The 10,356-nt window shown below is 51.2% G+C and overlaps 1 long non-coding RNA gene across 3 annotated transcripts in view; it reads right to left on the bottom strand.

Moving 5' to 3' along the window:
* LOC144151396 (uncharacterized) overlaps positions 1-10,356 on the bottom strand; it is an 85,401-nt gene that overhangs the window by 57,774 nt on the left and 17,271 nt on the right. The gene's annotated exons all lie outside the window — the stretch shown is intronic.

The raw sequence follows: 10,356 nt of genomic DNA, 5'->3' as shown, positions 1-10,356 counted from the left end.
GCTATTAAAGACGATAGTCTTTCTTAGGCTACTTAAACCCAGAAATTTTGGTCTGTGTGTATGTCTATCTGTCTGTCTGTATTTGAGTCAATTCAGCCATACTGGCAAAGTGAAACAAAACCTGCGCAATAGTCTTATACTCACAGCCAAATCTAAACATCAATGTCCGGTGTTAACGCTCATACTTGTCAACATTGTTCAAATAAAACAAGACATTACGCAAATATGAGGCGGAAAATCAATACATAAGTGATATCTGAAAAAGTCATAAATGAGAACGTAAAGAATTCATAAATGCTTGGTTTTTGCGATATCAAATGAAATACTACATCAATTGAAGAAACTCGTCGCGTGCTGTTACCAGCTCTCGTATAGCTTATAGCAGTATTTAAGAAATCAAACGGCCACAGCAACAAAATCTTCCACTACATAGGTTCCACGCTCCGCTTGAAACGTGGAACCTATCTAGTGGAACCTATCTATGGAAGCGTCTAAAAATAGTTCTGCTGAAGCACGTGGCAACGAGTGTGCATTTGGCGAAAGGCGCAAGGTGCAAACCCAGAAGCATAAAGCATGCAACAGCTGTTTACGTTGTGATTCGCCAAAACACAGGAGTGAAGCATGACCTCCTTCGACGGATCATGTTTCAACAACGAAACGAAAGGTCATATTTAGGGAGCCTGCCGAAGAAACACGAGTTCTCCGAAGAAGCATTATCTCAAGTATAATGTGAAGAAGTTGACAGTTGCGCCGCGAAAATCTTTGGCTTTCAGTTTAAACGGCGTGTCCCCAGCTCGGCACGACACTGTCACTGTGCAGAACACCATCAACAGCATTTTGACGAACACGAATGCATACACGGGAGTGGCTGTTCCGTAGTGTCAACGACGCAAGTTCCGGCAGCTATTTCTTTCGGCTGTGCTGGAGCCTACTACAGTTAAACTTCGTACTACGCGGGAGTATTGCTACGACCCTAGGGCGTCTCTTCCGTCAAAGTCCACAGAGGCGATCAATCTGCAAGTCTTCCGTTCTACGGTTTGGACCACAAGAGACAACCTCCATTTTGATTAGAGATCCTTCAAGCCAACCAGCCTGAGTGGGCGAAACTCTGTAACCTGAATAACACTACAAGGTCGGGCACTCCTTCTTATATAAGCGTAAAAAAACTTGACACATGGCTGACGATTTCCCTTTCAAAGACTAGATGGGCAGAATAACAATAGAGCCGGCCGAATATTTTGTTACATCTGTTATGAAACCGAGATTACTAAAAGCCTAGAATGTTAGGTTCGCAAAGCAGAAAGCTTTGGACACTGAATTCGCTAAACCGGGGAAACTGGGGTCTATATTGCTGCGTGGAACGTGTTAGAGAAATGAGCTGGCCAGACACTAGACATGCAAAGGGCGCAATCCTCCAAAGTGGGCATGTGCCGTGGTTGTGCGGCAGCCTGGCTATCAGTCGAGGAAGAAGAAGACGCTCTGGTGGACTAGCGTATGCACGAGCTGAAAGACCTAGCTGCCTGTCCGAATTTGCCTTCTTAATTATCTGCCAATAGAGACACATTGTTTTACTTGTGAACAAGCGTTTTCCTTGCTCTGCAACATCTGTGGTGGAGGTGCTACCCAAAACGGAGCTTCGGAGCGGCCGCCGCATCCCAGCAGGAACGATGTTGGCTTCTGGAGCCTCTGGATCCGCGCCACCGTTCGTCATTATCTCCCACCCTCGCGAGCCCGGGTTCCTCACCGATGGCGTCGATGTTGAGGATTGGCTCAAGATGTACGAGCGCGTCAGTGGCCATAACAGGTGGGATCCGACACTCATGCTGGCCAACATAGGATATTACTTGAGGGGGACACCGCAAGTCTGGTATGAAACGACCGAGCACGACCTGACGAGCTGGGACGATTGCAAGTCCCGATTGAAGGAACTCTTTGGGCAACCAGAAGGACGTCAGCTCGCGGCGAAAAAGGAACTGGCGACGCGTGCACAAACAACCACCGAGTCCTACGTGTCTTATATACAGGACGTGCTGTCCCTCTGCATGAAGGCTGATGCCCAGATGACAGAGACCGACAAAGTAGGCCATGTGCTCAAAGGAATCGCGGATGACGCTTTTCACTTGCTGCTCTGCAAAGACTGCACCACCGTCAGCGCTATTATCAAAGAATGTCAGAAGTTTGAGCAGGCCAAAAGCCGCCGCATCACAGCGCCGTTCACCCGACTGCCGAACACCGCTCCGACATCTTCGTGCGAGGACCCCGTACCCTCTCGCCGACAGTCCCCATCTGACGTTGGCCGAGATGCTCCTGAGGGTCTGACGCGCGTCATACGACGCGAGCTCGAGGCAATGGCACCAGCCTCCCTATTTCAGCACGCATCTCAGAGCAGCCACCCGTCCATCCCGCTTATACAAGCCGTCGTACGTCAGGAGATCGAAAACCTGGGCATACGCTCCGTCTGCGCTGTGGACCATCCCGGCCGCCACGAGACCCCTTTCCGAACGGCAAGCCGAAATACTTATCGCACGTCCAATTACAGGAATCCAGCCGAATGGAGGACCAGTGTCATACGTGTTGCCGACGGACGCATGCCGGTTGTCTCTGGGCTGTGCACTGCTCGCGTAGAAATTTCCGGCCACCAAATCCCCGTCCAGTTCACTGTCCTTGAGAAGTGCCCCCACGACGTTATACTTGGTCTCGACTTTTTGTCAGAACATGCTGCCCTTATAGACTGCTCCTCCGGTGTCCTCCGTTTAGAGCTGCCTCTTTTGTCAACAGCAGGCGACGAACCAGGGCCACGCTTTTATTGCGAAAGAAGCGTTCGTCTGCCGGCAAAAACCGTGACATTGGTGCCCTTGTCATCGCGGCCGCCCGTGCCTAATGGTCACTACGTCGTTTCGCCGATACGCTCAGTGCTACTCGAGCGCGACATCGCTCTTCCCCACACCGTAGTGACAATTACTGATAATGTGATCAGCCTCCCTTTTGTGAACTTTGGCCTGTCAACGCAAGTGCTGCCCCAGGGTATTTCGCTTGCAACCCTTTGCCCTTTGGACGGTGATCAAGTTTCCCCTCTATCGGCGGACGCACCATCGAGCCCTTTCAACGAGACCCCTGCGGAGCCTAGGCAGGAAGACGCGCTCACGGACATGATCGCCTCCGGACTTCGAGCAGCCGAAGCTGAAGGGCTCTACCGCCTTTTGGAGTCCTATAAAGACATATTTGACTTGGATGACCGCCCGTTGGGCCAGGCTTCTGCTGTCCAGCACCGGATAAACACTGGTGATGCAAACCCAATCCGCAGGCGGCCGTACCGTGTGTCGCAGGCTGAACGGCTCGTGATACAGCAGGAAGTCGACAAGATGCTCGACAAAGACATCATAGAGCCTTCGTACAGCCCGTGGGCATCTCCCGTAGTACTAGTAAAAAAGAAGGATGGCACCTGGAGGTTTTGCGTTGATTACCGACACCTAAACAAGATAACAAAGAAAGACGTTTACCCTCTACCGCGCATTGACGATGCCCTTGATTGTCTCCATGGAGCCAAATATTTTTCATCAATAGACCTACGATCAGGCTATTGGCAAATTTCAGTGGACGAAAAAGATCGCGAGAAGACCGCTTTTGTGACACCCGACGGCCTTTATCAGTTTAAAGTGATGCCTTTTGGCCTATGTAATGCGCCGGCTACTTTTGAAAGAATGATGGACTCACTTTTGCACGGGTTCAAATGGTCCATTTGCCTTTGCTATTTGGACGACGTCATTGTTTTCTCGCCCACCTTTGACAGCCACATTTCCCGCCTCTCTAAAATCCTATCAGTTTTTCGTCAGGCCGGTCTCCAGCTCAACGCCAAGAAATGTCGCTTCGGATGCCATCAGCTCACTATCCTCGGCCACGTGGTTGATTCGGCGGGAGTTCGACCAGACCCTGGTAAAATAAGTGCCGTTCGCGATTTCCCTGAGCCCCGATCACCTAAAGACGTCCGTAGCTTTATTGGTTTATGCTCCTACTTCCGCCGCTTCATCAAAAATTTTGCTACCATCGCCCGCCCCCTTACCGATCTCCTTCAGAAGAACACAACGTTTATCTGGGGCTCCGACCAAAAGCAAGCATTCTCCGCACTGATTGGACTCTTGACCTCAAAGCCGATTTTGGCTCACTTCGACCCCTCTGCTCCCACTGAAATTCGCACCGACGCTAGTGGCTACGGCATTGGAGCTGTATTGGCCCAACGGCAAGCCGGTGTTGATCGAGTGGTCGCGTACGCCAGCCGCCTCCTTTCGGCCTCGGAGCGCAATTACTCTATAACGGAGCGCGAATGCCTTGCTCTAGTGTGGGCCGTCGGCAAATTCCGCCCCTACGTGTATGGTAGGCACTTCGCAGTCGTGACTGACCATCACGCACTGTGCTGGCTCTCCTCCTTGAAAGACCCTACCGGTCGGCTTGGCCGCTGGGCGTTGCGCCTTCAAGAATACTCTTTTTCGGTGATTCACAAGTCCGGGCGCCTACATATGGATGCCGACTGTTTATCTCGAAACCCGGTCAGCCCTCCGGAATGCTCGGCGGACGACACTGACGCCTGTGTCCTAGCGGTCTCCGACTTCCTGAACATTGGCGAAGAACAGCGGCGCGACCCTTCTCTGCGCTCTATCATTGACGGCGTTAACCTTGGTTCCGACGACCCTGCCCTCCGCTCCTTTGTTATACACGGTGGAGTCTTATATCGTCGCAACTTTCGCTCGGATGGTCCTGGTAACTTGCTCGTCGTTCCGGAACACCTACGTCGGACTGTGCTGCACCAGCTTCATGACGCACCCATGGCCGGCCATCTCGGCGTGACCCGCACCTACGACCGCGTGCGACGTCGTTTTTTCTGGCCAGGACTCTACCGCTCAGTGCAGCGTTACGTGCGTGAATGTGACCTGTGCCAACGCCGTAAGCTACCCTCCAAGCTACCAGCAGGCCAGCTGCAACCACTTGAAATTCCCACTGAACCATTTTTCCGGATCGGACTAGATTTGCTCGGGCCCTTCCCCTTGTCTACTTCCGGAAACAAATGGATTGCTGTCGCTACCGAGTACGCTACCCGCTTTGCTATCACCCGTGCGCTACCCACGAGCTGTGCAACTGACGTGGCCGATTTTCTCCTCTATGATGTCATACTGAACCACGGCGCCCCTCGGCAGCTTGTCACAGACCGCGGTCGAAATTTCCTGTCTCAAGTCATTGCGGACATACTTCGCTCATGTTCGATTCGCCACAAGGTGACTACAGCTTATCACCCACAAACGAATGGCCTTACTGAGCGTTTTAATAGAACCCTTACGGACATGCTTGCAATGTACGTGTCTAGTGACCACAGCGACTGGGACATTGCGCTGCCTTTCGTCACTTTCGCGTATAATTCCTCCCGTCACGACACTGCAGGCTTCTCACCCTTTTACCTTCTCTACGGGAGGGAACCGGCCATGCCGCTTGATACCATTCTGCCTCCCGCCACCCACCCGTGCACCGAATATGTCCACGAAGCCATCGCAAGAGCCGACGAAGCACGTCAGCTTGCCCGTTCCCACCTCGCCGTTTCACAAATCAGCCAGAAGAACCGATATGATGAACGTCACCGCGTCGTACACTTTTCACCAGGGTCCCTCGTCTTACTATGGTGTCCGACTCGCCGTGTTGGACTTTCTGAGAAGCTGCTTTCCCGCTATGCTGGCCCTTACAAAGTACTTCGTCAAGTTACGGACGTTACGTATGAAATCGTCCCCGTCGTCCCTTCCAGCTCTGAACCTCGGAGTGACATCGTCCACGTCGCCCGCCTCAAGCCGTACCACTCCCCTGATTCACCTTCCACATTGTAGCCGCACAGCACCGAGTCGGTGCTTATCCTGCGGGGGAGCTATGCTGCGTGGTGGAACGTGTTAGAGAAATGAGCTGGCCAGACACTAGACATGCAAAGGGCGCAATCCCCCAAAGTGGGCATGTGCCGTGGTTGTGCGGCAGCCTGGCTATCAGTCGAGGAAGAAGAAGACGCTCTGGTGGACTAGCGTATGCACGAGCTGAAAGACCTAGCTGCCTGTCCGAATTTGCCTTCTTAATTATCTGCCAATAGAGACACATTGTTTTACTTGTGAACAAGCGTTTTCCTTGCTCTGCAACAATATCGCCTATTAAAGACGCCCCAATATACTACGCCGGCGGTACCCGTAATCAAGAGATGTGATAGCATAAGCATTTGTGGTGGCAAGACGACCGTCAATTCGTGCTTAATGTCGACTGCTACTGATTCCCAGAAATAGACCGCCTGCTCGCAGCTTTGTCGAGAGGTAAGCACTTCTCGAAGAATGATGTCAACCGGGCCTACCAGCAGTGGTCATGTCGGAGTCGTCAAAACAATACCTCAAGTTGAACACGTAGAAATAATTATTTGGTGTTTTTGACTCAAGTTTAGAATTTCGTCCGCACCTGGGATTTTGTAAACAATAATTGACATCATGCCGAAGTGCCTACGCAGGGTTTGCTGATACTTGGATGACATTCTGGTGACTAGTATAAATAGCAAAGGGCATTCACAAACGTGGACGCTGAGGAAAAACGACTTCTTAAAAGAAGCGTGTGCGTCATGAAAGAGAACCGTTCAATTTTTCAACAGGAGCTTCGATATCTCAAACACAGAATCAGTGAACAATGCACATCGGCCACGACGAAGAAGGTTGACGCTCTCAAGGCTCCAGCCGCTAAATACAGGTAGCAGCGGCAGCAATTTCTATGGCAGGTTCCTTCCTTCTCTACCAATGGTTCTGCAACAATTTGAACAGCGGATTTATTTGAGCTTGAGTTACAGCCGTTCCGGGCACTGTTCAAAAATCGGCGGAGCAAAGTGTAGAGGACAGAAGTTCTAGGCCGGGAAGTGTGACGGGATGTGTCGAGGAGCCATAGAGTTCACGAGCACTTGGTGGGGTGCGCTTCGTGACGCAGATGTTCGGGTAAACAGGCGCGCGTCGGTGATTGGCTGCGCCTAGTGATGCCGTAAGCTCTGGCGTGCAGGTGTTCTGCCAGTTTTGATAGACAGCGTGCAGTAAGTGGCATCAGTGTCCGATCTATCTACTAAATTATACCTATAAAAAAGGCAAGTTAAAGAGTTAAAAAGCCCAGTTAAAGCCGTAGAAATGCCCACTTAAGCCTACAGAAAATGCAAACTAAAAATTAATAAAGAGACGAGTTACAGCGAGTGAAGACGACTAGCATGAGACGCGACTTTTTCTGTCGTACTCATCCTTGACCTGTTTTTCCCTATATGCCCTGCCAACACCTGCTAGTGGGCGCCATGCCTCGTCACGACATTCCCTCGCACTTCTTAAACAAGCATTTAACCCGCCTCTCCACTTCTCTGATGGTGACAGTTTTTTTTTAATCATCTACACTGACAGAGCTCAACCTTAAGTAGTTCTGCCGTCAAAAGAATTGTAGCCTTTTTTCCACAGACGCAATGACCTCCAAGTTCATCAAGGCTGTTGGAGTGCAAACCCGCATTCACTAATTGTTAGAATTCGAGTCATCCAGCCGGAAAAGTTCGCAAACTTGCTACTGGACGACATTCACTACGGGCACACAGGCATAGTGCCCAGCATGCAACTGGTGCGAGGTTGCGCGTGCTAGCCGTCAATCGAGGCGACTTTCGAGCATAGTGTCAACGGCTGCGTAAGTTGTAAGAAACGTTGCGGGCCGCGCAAAGCGCCCCTTAATCCTTGTACCCTGTCGAAAACACCGAAGCATCACAGCCTATAGATTTGGCTGGCACTTTTCTGCACGCAAAGTTTTACTAGTGGTGGATGACTGCTCCAGGTAAATTGGAAATGTTTACGCTCGAGTACTGCGGATGCTACCGTTGACAGTTTAGGACACGTTTGTGCGGCTTGGTTTCCTAGGAACCATAGGAACAGCTCGCAGTTCACAGTCAAACAGTTCAAGCTTTGAACACCAGAACGGTTTTATTTTCAGTTTCAGCTATGCCCGACTTCGCCCTAAAATAGGTGCAGCAAAGTGGAGAGGAGGAAAATTCTTGACCAAGAACTGTGAGGGGAAGTGGCCACGAGGAAAGAAGCCGACGAACAGGTTTGGGAAGTGCGTGTCGCGGCGCAGATATTCTGGTAGGGAGACGTGCGGGGTGTCGAACTATTGGCGCAGCAAGGTATATAAAACGAAAATGTTAATCCAAGAAGTTGGGCGTAAGTGGCGAGGAGGCAAGAAGCCGACGAACAGGTGTGGAGAGCGAGCGTCTGGGCGAGATGCTCGGGTGGGGAGGCACGCGTCTTGAGTTGGCTCGCCTAGTGATGCTTAGCTCGGACGTGCAGGTGTTGTCTTAGTGGAGAAAGACGGCGTGCGTTTGGTGCTATCACTGTCCGATTTACCGATAAGGCGGGCAGACCCAAAAAAAACCAAGCTGAATCTCGTGAAGACCACCAGTTCCGCCTTTTCCTCAGTCTTACGCTCTCACTACCCCATGCGGGGAACTTTTTTGGTGAAAGAATTGCGTTTTCGTCACGTTCTTGCAGCACCGTATCATCCCAATTCGAGAGCGCTTGCACAGCGTTGCATTCAGACGATTTAAAACGCGCTTCGTAAATATAGCGAAGCAGATGAATTCCGTTGGGGGCTTCAAACGTATCTGCTTGTTTATCCCAATTCTCCCCATAAGACAATCAGGAGTCGCCAGCGAACTTGTTTCTAGGACGACTGCTGCGAAACCGACTCGATGTCAGCAAGGGTTGCGTATAACCAGTTCAAGCAAGCCGTGGCTTGCCCACGTTGTGATCGTGATGCAGCAGTCGGTGAAGTAGTGACGGTTCGCAATTATCGAGGAAAAAATCTCCCATCTCCCCTCGCGGGAACCCCTGTGTAGATGCGACGCATAGGGGGCTCACGTTGCAGTGTTGGACAGCGGAGGAACGGCGCTGGTACGATGGAGCGGAGCGGCGCAAGCACCGCGTTTTAAGTGCGATGCACTTCTTAAGCGACCCTGAACCTGCGTCCACCGGCGATGTCCGCATAGCATACCCACGGGGGGGATTGGCCAGGAATCTCCTCGTCTTCCTTGGCAACGGGGGGAGACGGGCGCGCGCTGCCTGGCCGCTGACATCGCACATACCCACGTGGGGGATTGGCCAGGAATCGGGCGTGAGAAGGGCTAATGCACCCGCTTAAAGGAGTACTGACACGAAATTTCAAAGCTGAGATCCGCTCTAGCAATCAAGTACAACGACAACACAAATAGGTGTCTCTGAATAAATGCATCTTTCTTTCTTTGTAGTTGTGTGTGTGTGTGTGTGATCTCTCTTTCGCGAACATTACCGAACCGGGCAAATTCAACTCGTGCATTCGCACTTTCACATTCTTCCTCTCGGGGAAATGCGGGGAATTTTTTTATAGCGCGCATAACGGTGAGGGGACGCGCTGGCGCCAGTGCGTCTGCCGCGGCTATGACGCAACACAATCCAACACAATCAACTTTAATCCAATCCAATCCAAGCCAAGCTGAGCCAAGCCAAGCCAAGCCAATCCAAGCCAATCCATTCGAATCCAATCCAATGCCTCTCGCGAGAGAGTGTTCGCTATCGGAGAGGAGAGGGGGTGAGCGGCTGAGAGTGCAGTTCACGTGGCGAGGAGAATGGGGGAGGGGTGGACGCCGACAACAACGCCGACGCCGGATGCAGGGACAAGACGAGTGAATGAGATGCAGTCGCATCTAAAAACAAGATAGTTTCCTGGTGGTTGTTGTGCAGCAGTCTGGCCCTTGTTCGGCTACCATTCGTGCTATTACACCCAGAGGCACCTTAATCTGGTGTGGTAACAAGTACAAGCTGCTGGCGCGGACCACGGGTCCACGCCGCGAGAGACCTGACCAGGACGGAGACGAGTTTCTGGCGTTTGAACCAAGCGTCAACTCAGTGACATCCTCCGCTCGAATCACCAGTGGTCCTACCGCTTCGCACCAGATTCAAACGGCGGATACAACACGCTACCCGAATAGAGAGCAATGTGGTATCATCGCGAGCATTCGTGAAATGTTTTTTTGTCCTTTTAACGGGCAGATATTTTGGCTACCGCTGAGCCCTTTTCTGGGATATGCAGGAATAAATGTTCGACCAACTTCTCAAAATAACGCTTTCGCATTAATTAATGTCCACAACAGACCACTAAGTCCCTGGTAATTGCAAAACCTTAATTGAGGAATCTTCCGCTCACTTTCATGAATTTCATGCTTCAGAACTTAACTAATGGCATAGCACACAATATTAACTCGAGTTTGCGCCTCTTTGTGTCAACTGAGTTAATTTTAAGCAGATATTATGA

The sequence above is a fragment of the Haemaphysalis longicornis genome, unplaced genomic scaffold, assembly GCF_048455015.1.
Source record: "Haemaphysalis longicornis isolate Haplotype H1 unplaced genomic scaffold, Haemaphysalis longicornis Haplotype H1 scaffold_9, whole genome shotgun sequence".
Lineage (NCBI taxonomy): Eukaryota > Metazoa > Arthropoda > Arachnida > Ixodida > Ixodidae > Haemaphysalis > Haemaphysalis longicornis.
This window is presented reverse-complemented; position numbering and strand designations above follow the sequence as displayed.